Source organism: Chelmon rostratus, chromosome 15 (genome assembly GCF_017976325.1).
Source record: "Chelmon rostratus isolate fCheRos1 chromosome 15, fCheRos1.pri, whole genome shotgun sequence".
Lineage (NCBI taxonomy): Eukaryota > Metazoa > Chordata > Actinopteri > Chaetodontiformes > Chaetodontidae > Chelmon > Chelmon rostratus.
The window spans coordinates 7035420-7052278 of NC_055672.1; the positions used below are offsets into that span (position 1 = coordinate 7035420).

At 40.3% G+C, this 16859-nt stretch overlaps 1 protein-coding gene across 6 annotated transcripts in view; it reads right to left on the minus strand.

The window, feature by feature from the left end:
* Window positions 1–7637, minus strand: part of numb (NUMB endocytic adaptor protein) — a 41423-nt gene extending 33786 nt beyond the window's left edge. For all 6 annotated transcript variants that reach the window (XM_041953645.1, XM_041953647.1, XM_041953644.1 and 3 more), the window contains exon 1: window positions 7504–7637. The gene's annotated coding sequence lies outside the window, so the exon portion shown is untranslated. The remainder of the gene's footprint in view (window positions 1–7503) is intronic.
* Between the last annotated feature and the right edge of the window lie 9222 nt (window positions 7638–16859).

Here is a 16859-nt window from a genome sequence, read left to right on the forward strand (position 1 = left end):
GAAACACAGTTGCCAGTGGACTTTGGATCCGGCACACTGCAGTTACACAACAGACAGAGCCGGTCCAATTAGAGCCATATGGGCCAGAAGAAGCTTGCCTGTAAACCACAAGTCAGCAGAGAGTCTGATCTCAAAGCAGTAAGGCCTGGAGTTACAAGAGATGTTATACTTGAAATCCATTTTTGATTAAAAATGGATAGTAATTACATTTTCTTCAGACTTGTGCTGATTTAAAACCTGTGTTTTGGTCTTGATACAATATCTGTATTACCACTGATGCCTTATCAATTAAAAACAGATTTCTCTACAATACCTTTTTTATATTCAAATTTCTCAAATGTACCAGTGTAATGCTGTCTTGACACGAGCAACTGCATAAGAACTTTGACCGAATAAAAGACAGCAGTAAACGTTAAATTGAAGAATGTGTAAACACGGCATAAAAAAATCTTTCTGTAGTTGCAAGTAATTATTGAGATTAAATACAAAGCTGAACATTTAATTCTGTTCCCAGAGTGTGGGCTGACAAACAATTATGAAAAATTGTTTTTCACAGTATGACATTGCACATGTGTGAAAAGCAACACAATGAAGCCACTCTGTAGAGTTATACTTCTATACTTCACTTTTGGCCTGTCATAATCCAATATGGTAAACCACTACTGGTGTCAGTGATTTTCTAAACACAACCCATTCAGCAAACGGGAGATGACTGGTGGGTCTGAGGGGAGTTCATATCAAAAACTGTGAGACAAATAGGGGCTTCCAAATATACCCAGGGAGAAACAACAACAACAAAACATTAGAAGCTCCTTGCCTGCAAAAAGTAAAAGTAATCATCAGTAATCAAGACTGCGGTGTGCACATATTAACAAAACTGCACAGAGTGTGTGTCGAGCTTCGGCAGCATGTTGCCTGAGGATGAGCTAGAAACATGATTCTTATCTATCTGCATGTTTTGGTACAGACACTCGTAGACTGCGCTGTGTGCTGTGTATGCACAATCTTTTTTCACATTTTCACATTCTGCCAGCAAGGAGTTTTGACATTAGAAAACATCTCTGAACATTTTCTAGGGTCATATTGTTCTTATCGCTGTGTCCCCCAGCAACCAATACGGTGGTTACCAGGGAACAGGTGCCACGGCAACATTGATACAAGTCGAGGGTGATGATGGTGGGTGGGGCTAAAAGAGGCCAGGTCTATGCTACAGATTAAACAGAACTACCCTGGGAGCAACATGCAGATCGTGTGCTCAGCCAAAATAAATGGAAATTGAGAACAATGTGCGAGGGAATGGTATCAGTGTCACCCGTGCTATGAACAGGGAGACATTAGACAAACACAGACACATACAGACACGTCACTAAGTTCTGACACAGGCAGCTATTACACCAATCACACACTGAGATGTTCACATTAGCGCATACAGAGGAACTGGGAAGTGACAAGCACCAAAGTGGTTTTATAAAACCAATACCAAAACCTGATTTTGTGTTACCCACATTAAAGTTTTTAGTCATGCTTGCAGTATATAATATGCTACTGCGGGGTATGTCTTGCTTACCTATCATGATTAAATGATTAGGTAATTCCTGCTTTTTAACAGGTAACAAACATGGTCATATAAAGCCATGATACTGGAATTTCTAACTTAGATACAATACATTGAAAAATATCGATAACACTTTTGATACAAAAACGAACATCGAGGGCATGCTGTTTTTATTGCATCTTTCATTAGCACTGTTCTGTAGCATTGCTGGCGTCCTTTGCCTTTCCTTGTTCACATGCCCCAAATGCAGTGTATTTCCAAATAGCGCTCCTGCTGTTCCGCACTTGCCATCTTAAATGAGCTAACGTCATAACAAAACCTGCAATATGCCACGGCCTGTCGTGAGTTACATTCAACCAGAGCAAATGACATGAGTGACGAGACGAAGACAGCACTGAGAGTGAGTGAGTGAGGGGAGGCAGGACTATGTGGGCACTGCAGCGGTGTGTGTGTCAACTCGCTGTCAGAGAGAAGCAAGCAAGCGCAGCTGGTAGCAGACAAACCATAGGGTGGAAAGTTAGTATTCAGCATTAAATATTCAGCTTTAATATGTATCAAAAAATCGTTTTTTCAGATAATACTAATATAAAGTTAGATACCTCTAGAAAAGACCCTAAGTCTGTCGATTCTATAGTCAAATACTGATGGTAGAAATAGTATTGGTGAACCTGAGAAGCCAGACAAAAGGAGGGATGGGGAAACTTTTCACTCATAAGCCAAACTCCTCAAATCTAAAACTGAAACCACTGCCACTGACAGAGAATACAATGAAATGGCTAGCAGGAAAGAGAGTAGAATGACTTGATTCCCTTCTTTTTTTTACAGCAAAGTCAATGTATTTGCAACCTCTTGGTGACTTTTTGGGTCAAACTTATTGTTTTGTTTTACAAATAGATGTGCCTTAATGCGGTGATAAACACATCTCGGTCAAAAGGCTTTCAGGTCTAGCACTCAGACTTGTACTGGTAGCCAGTACAAAGTTCCCACCCTGTGAGATACACCACTGATCACTCTGTCCTGGGTCACTCGTAATTAAACCAGAGATCAGAGAGCTGAATAAAGCATGAGCTGTTCCAGCCCAGGAGGATCAGGTATCACTCTATATATGGGGCCCAGAGAGACAAAAGGAGTCCCTGAGCCCCATACCATATCCAGGGAGGAGTGATACCGACGCAAACCTGAAAGGCAACTCCTTGCATACAGTGACGCACCCCCAACTCTCCCAGCCCTAATCCACAGTTTAAACAGCCAGGGTAAAATGAGGAGTTCAATGCCCCTTGGACCTAATTAAGCTAAGATATTGTCCCAAATGGGGATCACTCAAAGAACTGCAGTCAAAGCAGTAAAACAACGTGCAACACTCATCCTTACATTGTTGTTTTTCATTTTCTAAATGAGTGCTGACACAGCCAAATACTGCAATTAAAAAACAGCCAGTAGATGCAAATACTGCATCGTTCGTATAAAACAGTGAGACTAAATGCACTGTAGTAACGGAACCATTCTTCTCTGACAGTGGAAGCATGATTTCAAAAAACTCAGTTTGCTTTATCAGGTAAAAAGACTGAACTGGCGACCACTGATGTTTTCTCAGCAGAAATACAAATTCAGTGTAGCCAAGAATAAACATTTCTTACAGGTATTTAAGTCCTAAGATAAAGAATGTCAATTCATGCTAAGAATTCATGTGAGTGGAGGATAAAATGTTAGAGCTGCTGTGGTTGTGACTGCTATAGCCCTTTTCTATACGTATGTGCTGGCTTGGATTGACTCGGTTTGAATTGGCGCGTCAGCCCAGTGCTGCAGGATATCCAGCGGTTGTGGCTCAGGAGGTAGAGCAACATCCACTTATCATAAGGTTGGTGGCTCCATCCCTAGTCTCTACAGTCTACATGTCAAAGTATCCTTGGGCAAGATACTGATCCCCAAATTGCTGCCGATGCTGTGTCATCAGTGACTGCCCGTGTGAATGGTTATTGCTCGCGATGAGCAGGTGGCACCTGCCATCAGTGTACAAATGTGGGTGTGAATGGGTGACTGCTGGCTAGTGTTGTAAAAGTGCTGTGAGTGGTCAGCAAGACTAGAAAAGCACTACATAAATACAGTCCATTTACCATAACAACAGGGTTGCCCACTGGAAGGTGTGTCTTTCAGTGATAACAAGCTTGTCTTGAGTCAATGACGTTTAGCGCTGTTTACTATTGTACTGTGCAATAGTTGTTGATAGCCATCTACTTATCATCATGGATTTTCAGGCAGCAGTAAAAATTTTGCTTGGCATCTACTGCTCATTGCTTGAAAAATGTAGATGGGACTGAAACTGATGAAGTATGTGCTCTGGCTAGCAATAGCAGCGGAGGCTATTGAATCACGTCACTGAATCGTCCCTGAATGTTGACAAAGCCAATCTGACAACCCGCTTGCTCAGGTGCACTTTGACCCAACTCTGTAGACAACAAGGTGCGTTTAAAACTGGTAATGTAAATGCAATTTAACACAGCATGGTTTGACTCAGCACAGCCAAAAGTGCCATCTCATACAGTCCATGTTTGATTACAACAATGCAGATAATAACATGAAATCCATTTCTGGGGTAGGAGAAGATTTGTCGTACGGAAACTGGGATTTTAGAGCGGCCAAAACAACACAACAAATATAAACATGTTGTCCGGTTTCCTAACTTGACCTGATTAAACTGTGTGTGTGCATGTGTGTGTATCTAAACATAGTCAAAGATGTTCTGTAGTCTTCATCTTGTGTATGTCTGGGTTTGTGTACAATCTGTTCTTGTGACAGTTCTTCCAAAGTGACTGATTTGTGTGAAAAAATCATGACCAACACCAATTTCCCATCTGTGGTAGAGGACAACAGCTCTTTCCAACAACACATCAAAGATACAAGTTTAAACGAACTCTGCGGTTCCACCGAACCTATTTTAGGCTACTAATGCTGAAATGGGGTCAGCTGCACATTTGAGATCCTGATTCTAAAACCTCCCCTCTGGTTGAATCTTCTCAGAGTGTCTCTGTTGGATCCAGTCCCAATCAGCTCAGAATATGGAGCTCTGTGTGTGAATCTAACAAGTGCAGGCAGTATGCCTTCTTTCAAATGATGCAAAGGTTCGAAATGCCACACGGAACTAGATGTCAATGATGCTCACATACCCATATGTCCACTGAGGGGATTAGAAAAATTTTCATTTAACATCAAATTTACTGGGAATTTTCTCTGTGCTTAACCACATTTAGCACACAATTCATCTTGAGTCATGTTGTGCAATTATAAGTGCACTAGGGCTTGTAAGTGAAAATCTCCAGACTACACGCAGCTCCTTTATTGAGCAGTATTTTGTCAACTTATCATTGCAAATCGTTTGATGTTTGGCAGAGAAGAGTGTCAAAACAAAACTCACTCTAGTTCCTGTAACTTGTCTGTCTTGTCTCTCCGACATTTATGCCATCAAAAACATGAAGATACTTCTCCGAACTTGGACGAGAACCGGATTGTCAGGCCTTTCAGAGCACCTGCGTTTACATTTTCTTATTCTCACCTTTCCACACAAATCAAACTGAATAGGCAAACATTTGAGCATTTAATTAAATCACTCTAAATATGCTTGGTGTGCCCACACCTCGAGCGAGCTGTGATGGTGACAAAAAGCACAGGTTATGGATGACAACGACAGCCAGCGCATTCAATGGCCTGCCTCAAAACCGCAGCAAAAAGGAAGGATTAACAGGAAAATAAACAGGACAAGTGAACAGAGAAGAGATGGTCATAGACAAATTGCCATGATCCAGGGCATTTGATATTGTAAAAGAGGAACACAAAAACAGAAGCATATCTCACATTCTTGTCATCTCGCATCAATTCAGTTACCACTGGAATGAAACCTAAGAAGACACTGACGCTAACTGTGTTTTCACCATCAGCAGCAAGAAGCTTGACTATCTCGCTGCTATCAGGGGACAAAAGTGAAGCCCTTTGATTGCGTTGTCATCGCACAGCAAGTTTATCTACCCATGTTGCATCACTACTCAGCATTCACATGTACAGCTCTCTGCCAAGAAAAGGGCCTCTCCTCTGAGACCAGAACTGCTGAGAGTAACGCTGGTTTCTCCCACAGAATGAATCACAAAGCTTCGGACAGACTTGCTTTTGCATTCTCCTCCTCTCTCAAGCAGCTGACAGACTTGCACAGTGGGTTTGGTGGCACAGAGCCAATCTTGCCTCCCTCATTCTGTGAGTTGAGCTAAACCATGAGTTACTTTCAGAATTTGGGGGGGCTCCCAAATCACCCCTCTCTCTCTCCATGGGAGAGGCATCAAATTCTCTTCAAAAAGTCATGCATCAATTCCAAATGGTTAGAGACCCCTTGTACCATCACCACAAACACTGTATGACCTTAAAACTGAAGTCACTACTCATTTAACTGAATAGTGGACCAACCAAAAAATAATCTGCAACTATTCTGACATCTGATGAATTGTTTCTGTGATTTTTCAAGAAAAAAATGGCTCAAACGTGCAGATCTGATGCGTTTCTTTTTCATACAGTACGTAGTCGTAAATTGAATGTATTAGAGGATATGAACACATCATATTTGGGCTCTAGGACAATAGATGACATTGTTCACTATTTTCTGATATTTACTAGCCAAAATACAGAATGTTTTAATCGACAAAATAATTGGCACATTAATAGATGTTAATAATCATTAGTTGCAGCCCTATATAATACCCAAGTAGCATCAGTTTTCTGATTGACTGAACTATCAGTTCCTACCTTGGACTTTGACACCATTGTCTCTTCACAATGGAAAGTAGAAAATGGTGGCATGCACCAAAGTTTTAAGTGCTTGTTGCTGACAACTCGGCCAAAATAGATAACTCAGCTTGTATTTTTCAAGTCACACACATCACCACCACCACATTAGCAAAACAGTAATGACTCAACAATTATGGCTAATCAGAGCAATGAAATGTGGTTACTGTCCAATGGCCAGGATGTTTCAGTGGAATGAGTGTGCTGCTGTGGCTATCACACAATCCATCATGGAGCTATCTTTGTAAAGTCTGCATGTGGAAGGTAATCTGACCACTGATGTTTATCTGATCGGGGATGGCAGACCAGAGTGGAAATCTCTTGCTCTGTGGTTGTTCCAAGCAGTGAACTCCTCCACAAGCTAAAGATCTAGCAATGATATCATTAGCAAATAAGAGAATCTAGGGCACATTATCACACTCGGCAAAAATTCTGAGCTAAGACTATGAGTCACAGTTTTTATCTTAAGGGCGATCAACCTGTCTGTGGCTGACTGCTGATCGTCTAAACAGCTGTCTTTTTAACCATATGTTTCAACTGTATCTCGGCTGTGACACATTTTTACAAACTTGCTAAGTCACCAAACTTAAATGCAAATGCATAAACCCCTTAATGCCAGCCTACATTAGTAACCATGATATTACACAAGTGATCTATGTGACAACCTAAAAATTCTATGTCAAACTGTGTGTTAGCCGAGGGCGATTAGATCATTTTAGTCCGAGTTGGGTTCATTATTTGCTGAGTAACGTCCATCTCTTAAAGTTAACCAGGTAAGTTGAGTATGGTTACTTACTTAGCTGCTTACCTAACGTTAGCTAGCTAACTAACCTCATAGCTCCATCGGTAAGGCAGAGACGGACGTTTCCAACAGCCATTATAAATGGTAGACAACCTCACAGTTTATATTCTGCTCATTCTGTTTTCTGGTCAGGTTAGCAATGCGAGCTAACCTAAATGCCATGTAATTGGGGCTACAGGGAGCTAGGAGCCGTGGAGCTAACATAGCTGCGTGTGCCGCATCCGAAAAACACAAGCTAACGTTAGTGCTGCTTAGCTCGGTGAGCTAACCAGCATTACCGGGCAGGCTGGTCAAGATAGCCGTTACACCTTTTTCAACCTACCTGTGATCACCGCTGCGACCCACAAGATGCCCCCTTAATGCCGCCACCTATGTATCACGAACCGTGCAGTGCCAAAATAATTCAAATTCCACAGAAAGAGTTGGGGGAGACGCTCGCAGTCCAATCGCTTCAGCCACTGCCGCTGAATGGCTGCTACTCGGAGACTCAACCAAACTTCCTCCTTAGCAACGGACCGCCTCCGCGCGAACTCATTGGCCGACGGGTGCAGATTGGAGGTGATCGATAGACGATGGTGCGACCTGGATCATTAGAAATGGACTTTCTCTGCATTTCTGAGAGCAGCACTCTGTACACTAGTGGGGCAATGTAACGGAGTACTTTTACTCGAGTACTGCACTGAAGTACCGTTTTGACGTACTTGTAATACTTAAATTGAATATATCCAATTCATGCTACTTTGTACTCTGCTACCTTTGTTGGGATAGCTTTATTTACTAATCAGTTTTATATCATTAAAGTAAAATCTCAATATTAAACATTTTATTTAAAAGCATCAAATGGATTTTAATGCAAACCATGTAATAAACCTAATGCAAAGCATATACTTAAACTGAAAGAGTTTAAATGAAATTTATCTAAAAATCCAAACAGGACATAATGTCATCACTCAATTCTCTGCTTGAATAAAGTGACTTTTGCAACAACAGGATTAACTTCCTAAAATTCACTGTCCAAAACCTGAAAAAGACAGGCAAGATTAAAAAAAAAACTAATACAAAAAATGCATAGCATCCAGCTTTAAAAATGTAACTTCTGGCCTACCACAGAGGCTACCACAGAGTCAGAAAAAGTCCTGAGTGGGGGTCTGCACACTCCAAAGGACCTCAGTCTCCTCAGGAGGTGGAGGCGACTCTGGCCCCTCTTGTATAGGGTGTCAGTGTTGTGGGACCAGTCCAGTTTATTGTTGAGGTGAACACCCAGGTACTTGAAACTGTCCACTGTCTCAATGTCCTCCCCCTGGATGTTCACTGGTAAGTGTGGCAGTGTCCTCCTTCTGAAGTCAACCACCATCTCCTTTGTCTTACTGGTGTTCAAGCACAGGTGGTTGTGATCACACCAGTCCACAAAGTGCTGGGAACAGTCCTCGTGGGCATGGCGGTGCAGGGGGCAGGTGAAGGTGGTCTGGGGAGAGGGGAAGTGTCTGCTAGGCTGGAGATTTGTGAAGAGGGGGGAGCAGAATGGGGGGAAGATGGGGTGGGGGGAGCATCAAATCTGTTGAAGTGACAGTTTAATTCTTCCGCCCACCGCTGGTCTCCATCAGCTGTCCCTCTGACACTCTGTCAAATTCAGAGATGTTCTTCAGTCCTCTCCACACGTCCTACACATTGTTCTGGGCCAGCTTCTCCTCCAGCTTCTTCCCATAATCCTTCTTGGCCCGCCTGATCCTCCATTGTAGCTTACGCTGGACTCTCTTCTGCTCCTCTCTGTCCCCTGAGTTAAAAGTCCTTTTCCTCTGGTTCAGGAGGACTTGAAGCTCCGGGGTGACCCAGGGGTGGTTGTTGGAAAATCACCGTACCCTCTGAGTTCCCACGTGCACAGTTGCACAGTGCTTCACCCACTTTAAAGAAAGGTAAAGAAAAATGCCTATTTAAAAAAGAAAAAAGGAAAAGTAAGAAAAGAGGGGTCAGAGCAACCGAAACCAGCTGCTGGTCCTATTTTTTTCTTTTTCTTGTAATTTGTGCTAACATACGCTCATATCCTTAGATTTTGTACAGTACTACATATTTCCTTTACATTTTGTGCAATATTACATATGTTTTACTGTTTTGTATATTTTATTCTTCTGTGCATGTATCTTATCTTAGAAATTATGACGTTATTACATGTAACCTTCCCAGCAGTATATGAAGTAATTAAAATGAGCTACTCCTTTGCCAGCTGCAACATTAAAGTGATGTACAAATGACTGAATCGCAAAATATAATCCTGCAACATAACATACATGACCTTAAAATGCAGCTTTCTGCATGAGTGCATTTACTTTTGGTACTTCAAGCACATTTTGCACATTTTCTTATGTAACATTTGCTTGTATGCAGGATGTTTGCTTGCAAAAGAGTATTTCTACAATTTATAGCTATCTATACTTCCTCCACCACTGCTTTAGAATAACTATTGCAAGGGAAAGCTCAGTTGCTAGATTGGACTCTTCCTATTGAGAAATATTGCAAACTAAATTAATCAAATTATTGTACTGTGACCTCTTGATAGAGCCCAGATCAAAACGCTATTTGATTTGTTTAGCCAGGCAGTTCTATTTTCAAAGTGGGACCAATGTCATTGACTTCCTTTCCATCCTGGCTCTTTGCACATTGCAAAGAAAATAGATGAAATACCTTGCAGTGAGTTTATAATGATCCTCCAGCAGTAAAGGAAGTATTCACATGTAAAAATAGCCTGCTAGTTACAAGTTAAAGCCCTGCGTTGAAAATGTAATTGAAGTATTATGCAGTGACCCCTGTGAGTTATATTCATACATGTATACATATCATTATTACTGGATCATTATAGAGAGAGCACTTTACTGATCTCCTAAGGGAAATTGCAGTGTGACAGCAGCAATTCACATGTAACAAAACACACATAAGCTGCACAAAGATGACCTGAGGTAGGTAAGAAAAAAATCTTCTGAATAGTATATACACATGTGCATAAAGAACTACTGTACTAGGAAAAAATAAATGCACAAAATAAAATACAAATAGGATAGACATTAGATTTAGAATGAAGATAAGACAGAGCTCTCACATGGCAAATTCAAACTGAATATGCAAAGTCACCCAGAAAAGTAAAGCTGAAAGTGCATAGTCCCTTACTGCTGCATCACTGTAAGTAGCATGTTACTTTTGTATTGGGCAGAGCTAATTTTAAGAGTAACTCTGGAATGGAAGGAGTAAAGAGTACAATATTTTCCTCTGAAATGTATAAATGTAGAGCTATAATGTACTTAAGTGCAGTGTGTGAATAAATGCACTTGGTTATGTTTCACCACTGCTGCCCAGCACTGGACTGAGTCTTCATTATATATTCTCTATCTGACTGATATGCAAAAATAACCCTGACAGTGAGGGAACTCTTGCAACCACATAGTTTAAAGGTACATTCAGATAACGCCACAGTCTTAATGGCCTTCCTGTCTTCATGTGAGCGAGCTCATGTCTTCTTGTTGTCTCTTACATTTGTCAGCGCTTGATCTGAGGCCCCGTTCTGCAAGCACATTTTAACAAAGACACTCCCTATGGTGCATCTAAAAATCGGTCTTTTCATATTTACTGTCACATTGTCTTTTTTCCAGCTCCCCCCATGTTTTCCTCCTCCCCCTCTACCCCTGATGATGAAACCATGGCCCCTTTAAAAGGCCAGAAGTTTATCAGCGTTAAGTTGCATTCCTCGCATAGCTGCACAGCCTGCTAAGAGCTGCAGTGTGGCATATTTTGTGGCCTGGAAGGTTGCAAAACCAACCGAGAAAAAAACCCCTTTGGTTAACGAAGCTGTCAGGCCTGTTATGCTGATTATCATCGTGCCAATGTATTTCTTTGCTCCACGCACCAGCACACACACGCACGCACACACGCACACACAAGCTGTCTATCCTCCTCTTTTCACTCCCTCCTTTTTTCTTAATTATCTCAAACCCAAGCTTCTTTCTGATTCCCTTCCTCACAAGTGATCATCCATCAACCTGTCAACGTCAGCCTGAGCCTTCCATATTTGTGAGCATCTTTTGCCCCCTTGTGGTCACTGTGTGTAACTTCAGTGACATGACAGTGTGAGTCTCTTGAAGCCCCCCTCACAGGTGTTTATGCTTACTGAGCTTAATTATATCTCATTCTTCAGCCCCATCTGTGCAGATTTTGTCACTTCATGTTCCTCCAGTTGAAGTCTTGTTTCATTACATGTTTGAACGTGTCATTGTTGGAAGAAGTGTTCAGAGTATAAGTCTTGCATTCAACATTTTACCTTAAAAAAAGAACAAAACAGCAAATATAAGTAAATTAATGTATTTGGTCTCTACTTGGCAAACAAATCAGGGTCCTGTTTGGGCTAGCATGGAATTAGATGGCGATTTAGCAGTTTCACCTATTTCATTATTGAGTTCTATAATACCTACAGGCCCACACCCTCAAATCTTAAATCCTATTGTGAAACACTCCCTGAAAATTTGGTTTCAGTTCATATTAAACAGTTAAGCTCGTTCTCCCCCCTGGTTAATAATCACCTTTTTCCACCATCTAAAACTGCCACATCATTTCAAATTTGGCATAAAAAGGGTCTGGTCTTTATAAAAGATCTCTATCTCAAAGGAACATTCATGTCATTCGAAACACTGCAAAGAAAACATCATATTCCTAAAAAACATTTTTTTTTAGATTTCTACAAATACAAAGTTTTGCTAGTCAACATTTTAGACTTCCTAATATACCAGCAAAGAATGTTATTGATGATATACTTGCTCTAAATCCCTACAAAAAAGGTAATATTTCCAAAATCTATACTAGGATTCAAAATATTAATCCACCCTCATGGGGCAAAACAAAATTAGCTTGGGAACAGGACTTGGGCATTAAACTCTCTGAGGAATTCTGGCAGCGCAGCCTAGAAGGCATTCACTCTTCTTCTTTTTGTATTAGACAGTGCCTTATTCAGTTTAAAGTGCTACATCGCCTACACTACTCAAATGTAAAACTTGCTAAAATATATCCTAATGTCAGCCCAATGTGTTTAAGATGTCATCATAGTTTAGCTACTGTAGGTCATATGTTTTGGCATTGTCAGTCTTTGAGCAGTTTCTGGCAAAAAGTTTTTGAGGTTCTTTCATGTATAAGTGGCAAAACAATTGCCCCATCCCCACATATTTCGATCTTTGGGATCCCTCCTCCAGAAATGACAGTTTCTATATCTCAAGCTAAGGCAATCGCCTTCGCTTCATTAATGGCCCGAAGACTCATTCTCCTTCAGTGGAAATCAGATAAACCCCCCTCTTTTATTAATTGGACTAAAGAAATGCTCTCTTTGTTGCAGCTAGAAAAACTGAGATACAGTCGGACTAATTGCTATGGAAAATTTAATGTGACCTGGCGCCCTTTCATTGAATATGTTAAAAACCTGAAGCTATCATAAAAAGTTTCCCTGTCCGTGTATGTGTATTGGAGTAATATCCCCCTTTTTTTTATTATTTATGTTTTTGTATGTATTTATTTTTCCTATGTTTCGCATAAATATGTGTAATACATAAATCCTAGGTGTTTTCATATGTTTACTTATTTATAGCTGTACTCATTCAATAATTGTTATTGTTATTATAATTGTTATTATTATTTTGTTAGTATACAGTTTGTATTATTTATTTTTTCAGTTTTGTTTTTTGGGGGTTGTTTATAAATGAAAAACTATAAATAAAGTATTTTTTTTAAAAAAAGAACAAAACAATTAGCAATATAATGTACTTCAATGTCCACCAAAAGTAAAACGACTGGTGATGCATTTATGTGCAAGCATCACGTTACACTTTGAATTTTAAGTACTTTTTAAGTAATATTCTACTGGGTAGCATCATCTGTAATAATAAATCAGAATTTATTTGATTAAATTTTGTATTGATAAACTGAATCTGCAAAGTAACTAGTGACTAAAGCTGTCGGATAATTGTAACAGAGTAGAAAGTACATTTTTCCCTCTGAGATGTAGTGCAATAGAAGTATAAAATAGAAAAAATGGAAATACTCTACTAAAGTACAAATATCACAATACATTACAACATACTTGAGTTAATATACTCGTTTCTACAACTGGAACTGTAGACAACCGGTCATCGTTCTTAGCATTGTTAACATTAGCATGCTTTTGACATTTATAGCTAAGATGTAACACTGAGCATGTTAGCATGATAATATGCTGTGTCAAGCATATTATAGCCTATATTTCGTATGGCAACATGTCTATACTTCATACATTATATAGCAAGCTAACATAGTATTAGTATTAGCTGATGTAACAGCTCAATATCACCAGGTCTGGACCCAAAAGCAGGACTCAGATACCAGGCAGGTAAAGTTCAAAGTTCAGTTTTACTCGTGGCCAGAAACAGGCAAAGCAGGGCAGACTTATCCAGGTAGAGGTCAGGTAACGTTAAAGAGGGAGGAGTTTAGAAAGCAAGCAGGGCTTCGTGCAGGACGCAGGCGATGGCTGATGAGTTGACAACACATAAGACGATCTGGCAGAGAATGAAAGGGACTTGGTCAGTATACCCTGTGCACTGCAAGGCTAACGGGGAAGTGGGAACAGGTGTGCAGGCAGGTGGGGGAGGTCAGGTGATGTTGAGAACACAGGAGGACCTACAGGTTAGGTGGGAGGGCCAGGATCTGATCTAAAAGTCGCGCTGAGGCTGACACAATAAATGGCCTAATTTGTTTCAGAATTACTCTATGAACTGAAGTTTAGGACACATGGAAATTTGGATCTATTGGCAGTGATGGAATGCAGCTAAGTACATTTACTCATGTACTGTGTGGAATTTAGATTTTCAGGTACAAAAAACATGAAGAGTTTATATGACATTTTATTATGAATTATACTGCCGGACAGTACAAGCGTAGCTGAAATGATGGTCGATTAATCAGTTATTCAACTGACAGAAAATTAACTGGCATCTATTTTGATAATCGTCGTCTTTTATGCAAAAACATTTCATGGTTTCAGCTTCACATAATAGAAATAATCATCAGTTGCATTCCAACACAACAGTTCAGCATGAACTCCCCCTCAACAGTAAAATCCTGCTTTTTCACGAAAGCAATAATAATAATCTAATGATACATGATGATATTGAATAGTTTAACAGTCACAGGGGACATTTTTCTACAAATATACTTACATACTTTTACTCAAGTACATTTTCAATGCAGGATTTTAAAAATACGTTTTTACGGTACAGTATTAGTACTTTTACTCAAGTAAAGGATCTGAATTCTTCCTCTACCACTGCTGAAATGACAGGTCAATGAGGAACCAGAGTCATTAGGATTCATCATCAGTGGTGACCCTAGATGTTTGTGCCAAATTTATGGAGCAATCATATTTGTAATTAATTTTAAGAACATTTCTGCTGTAAATGTGTAGTTGCAATAAAAATGACTGTGTGGTGTTAGTGATGCTGCTTTTGAGATCGCATTAACCATTCACTGAACAATTCACAAAAACACCAAACAAATCAAGCGTGGCCAAAGAATTTCTACAGTCCATGTCGTCCACGAGTACTTTTTGAATGGATTCGTAATAGTGTCTCAGCTCCTTGGGGTAGGCCAGCTTCAGTGCATAGATCACTCCAAGCATCACTGTGCAAGCCTGGGCTGCAGATCCAATGTTGACCAGGACGATCGCTCCATCAACAGAAATTCCGAGGTCATCGTGATGTCCAGGATCTCCATTCTCCTTGCCGATGGCGTAAATGCCCACTAATACCCACTTCTGCATGTCAGTCGGGATGGCATTTCCTTCGACGTCCTGCATATTTTAGGTAAGTAGGAGAAAAAGGAAACATTAGAATGCTTTGCCACAAATAAACATCATTTCTTGCCATACATTGTACATCTGCACGGCAGACATTTTCAGATTTCAATCAGGGCACTGTCCATTTGTGCATCAAGTGTTTTATGGGCACTGTGTGTTCCAGGGTGTGCTTTTGTGCTTCGACTCTACGCCTGGCTCTATCATATAAGCAACAGGAACACAACCTTTTACTGTACTTACTTGGACAGGTAAAGCAGCACAAGAAACATCCCTACATGTCAAAGACTCTATAATGGTACTCATGGATCACATCATCCTCACCAAGGTAGAGGCAAAGTGCTCTGAGGTCTGCTGCCCTTTTTGAATCAACATCACTTGTACCCTGTGTAAATGTCCCACAAGAGAAAACAGGGCTGCTTTTGCTACCATAACACCTAAACATGTCAAATATTTCTTTGGAAATGTGTCTTACATTAACAAACAAGGCTTTACTGAAACAGAATATATTAAAGCACAAATATAGACAACAATGAATGAACAGTTACCTCTTGTAAGATCTGCAGATGCTTGGCTAGTTTCCGACCAGTGACACCTCCCTTTTTCTGGAAAACTGATGTCAGCTGAGGCTGAAGACCGTGTCCGACCGTGCCATGAAGGTCGTCTCCAGTGGATGTGTTGTAATTGTGGCTGGAATTCAGCATTTATCTGTTGCACATAAAAAAAGTGGCAGAAGACAAAGGACACTGTGCTCAGTTATTTACGTAATGGTGATTCTTGTAAAACACATAGTGAAATCATAACACATGGTGGAAATGCAAAATGAAAAGAGGCACACTGGATGGAAGCAAACATGTATTTGCCTCATTGATATGGAAAAGTGCAGGCCACCACTTCTTTTTTTCAGTTTTAGACATCTTCTCTCTTAGATCTGATGCCCCGTTTCTTTGTCTGACATCAGTCAAAAGTTCAACTTGCAAGTTTTCCAGACTGTCATCTGTTTCGCCAGTGGGGTGTGAGGGAACACAGTTGACCTCTCGCCACTTCAGGACATCCAATGTTCTGCACCTTTGTCTGGTAATTAGCCATTTTGTATTTCAGGCTAATCATCCAGCTGTAGTATCCAGTGGCAGACACATCTCGCAAACAGGGAAATATTTGGCTGAGCGCCCCTGCTCCATCATCTATCTGGTGATTTCGCGGATGCGCTGTACACTGGAAAATTTCTCCAGCCAGTCTGGCGAGGATGTCGGACTTCAGCCCTGCTGGAATCTTCAGACTTGTGCCAGTTTCTCTGAATATTTCATGAATTATTCAGTAAAAAAATTAACATTTAACTTTGCATTTTAATGATGAATGTAAAGAAATTCGTTCACAGACAATATAGTAAATAAAGTCCCATGTTCAAATAATATGTTGTTGGAACTGCAGTTGTTTCATTCTTTCTGCAAAATGTAACTTCAGACCAAGTACAAAAGTATTAGCATCAAAATATACTCAAAGGAACCAAAGCAAAAGTGCTTGTTATAACCTCCTTTTACCATGTGTGTAATAACAAGTACTTGTACTTTTACTTATGTAACAAGTACCTAGATGCATCACATAAATGTAGTGGAGTAAAGTAGGAAGAAACACAAAATGGAATTACTCAAGTACAAGTACCTCAAAGTTGGGCTTAAGTAGGCCATAGTAGTTAAGTAAATGGAATTATTTTCAACCACTGGCTACAACTACTAGACCAGGTCAGGAAAAAAATGCCCTCAGTGTCCATTAAGTCTGTAAAAGTAATGTCACTTATGCCCGTAAATTCAGATTAGATAAGATAAGAT